Genomic DNA, 2,144 nt, shown 5'->3' with positions numbered 1-2,144 from the left:
TTATATACATAAATGTTATATATATATTATATACATTAAATGTTCACAATAAGTAAGTCTGCTTGGCTTCAAATCTGACTCCATAACTCAGAGCAAATCAGATCACACAATTATCTGAACTACAAAATTTTCTCAATGAAGAGATTTAATATAAGGAGTTGATGACACATATTTCTCAAAGGCCGAAGAAGCAAATATTAGACACTGGAACTGGTGAAGTAGAGAGGAAAAGGGGTGATATCTGAAGATTGAAAGTGGCTACAGTCCCTGCATTGGTGCTTAGCAGCAGCACCTTCATCTATGCCAATGGAGGAGCTCTCTCTGCTGGTTCTGGACACATCTGAAGGATACTATCATGACTACAATTGGAAACACAAGAAAGATTCTGCTTTGGCCCAGGCTACAGGAGTTCAGGATCTCCCTACTTTGGCTGTTGGAGCAACAACCAGCTACTGCCACAGCGTTGCTACTAAATGCAAGACACTTCTGTCTACTTTTGATCTTCCAACACTCACTTTAGATTTGTAGTATGATAATCTTTTTGAAAAGCCAGCTGGCAAAAGAAGCTCAGAAGTAGAAGGTAGTTTGCAGACTTCAAGCCCCAGCAATGCAAAGCACAGTGCAAAAGGCAGGTGTGTGACTGAGAACTATGAGCACTAACAGCATATGCAGTCACAAGGAGACGGACCTACAGACTCTTAATTCTTACACAGAATGTCCTAGCTTCTTTTAAGCATTTTTAAAATTAGTTTTACTTTTTAAATTAGTATAAACTAGCATGTTATGCCAATCCCACTCCCGGAGCACACTGAGATGGCAGTTGAAACCAGGCATAGTGGCATGTGCCTGCAGTCCCAGCTCTGGGGAGGCTGAAAACAAGAGACTCACTATGTATCTGTTCTAGGTAGTGAGACCCTGTAGGCCCTGTAAACCCTGTACTAAATACACAAAAAAAATTAAATAAATAAAAATAAACTTAGTATAAACTAGTACAAATTAGTATATATTTAAAGTATACATGCTTTGGTGTACTTATATGTAGTGATATTGTTATTGTAGTCAAGCCAATTATCATATTCATTGTCTTAAGTAATTTTCTCTTTGTGTGAGGTGGGTGGAGAACAGAGAAGAGCACCTAAAATCTGCTCTCCAGTAAATTTCTACATCATTCTTTTTTTAAAAAAATGTATTCAGTACAGGGTCTACAGAGTCTCACTACACAGATCGGACCTGTAGTAATCCCTCCTGTTTTTCAGCCTCCCAAACACTGTGATTACAGACACGTGCCACCACTGCCAGTCTCAATCCTATCTCAGCACTCCCAGGGGCAGGGCTAGCATGTCATGCAGGGGATCAAACCCCTGGCCCCGGCGTCTGCCTAAGCAGGTGCTATAATCCACTGAGCTATCTGGCCTGCCCTCTCTCAGTAAATTTCTAATACACAACTGTTATATTTTTCCATAATTTGCTCTTGGGGTTCTAAGGCTGGAGAGTAGCCATAAACTCTGGCCTGTCCCGAGGGAAATGAATGTGTTTATGGTACACTTTTCACAGGATACTACTGTGACAGGGCTGAATACTTTAGCTGCTGTTCCATGACTTAGTGTCACTATCACAGAAACATTTTCTCTGGCACACACCCTTTAGGTTCTTGTCTGGCTCATGTCCATCTTATTTCTACCAAGGTAGCCACTTTCTAGAAGCCCCTGACTAAGAAGTTAGGTTGAACTATGCTAGTCTGGTGAAACACAAAGAAGGTAGCATACAGCATAGGGAAATACATGAAATAATAAAAGCAGTTTGTGGCTTACCCATCCAAGAAAGAAGTAGAAAGCCCACCCTACAGGGATTTTCTCAGAGTTTTAGAAATCAAAACTAGGGTAGCGTTGTTTGGTTAATGTTGTTAGGGTAACGTTGAGGTGCTTAGCACAGGGTAAGGCAACAGGTGAGCATTTCATTAATATTCAAAGAGCAATCTTATTTTATTTTTTCCATTACCCTGTGAGGTGTACAAGATTACTCATGTAAGACATTTAAAAAGAATTTATGTTTTAAAACTACTTATCAAATCTGTGAATTAAGCAACTGCACTGAAGATAGCAATGTGTAATACTAGGGTCATGCTTGGAATTCCTGTCATTCTG

The sequence above is a fragment of the Octodon degus genome, unplaced genomic scaffold (genome assembly GCF_000260255.1).
Source record: "Octodon degus isolate 3935 unplaced genomic scaffold, OctDeg1.0 scaffold00086, whole genome shotgun sequence".
NCBI classification, from domain to species: domain Eukaryota; kingdom Metazoa; phylum Chordata; class Mammalia; order Rodentia; family Octodontidae; genus Octodon; species Octodon degus.
Note: the sequence above shows the minus strand (reverse complement) of the source record.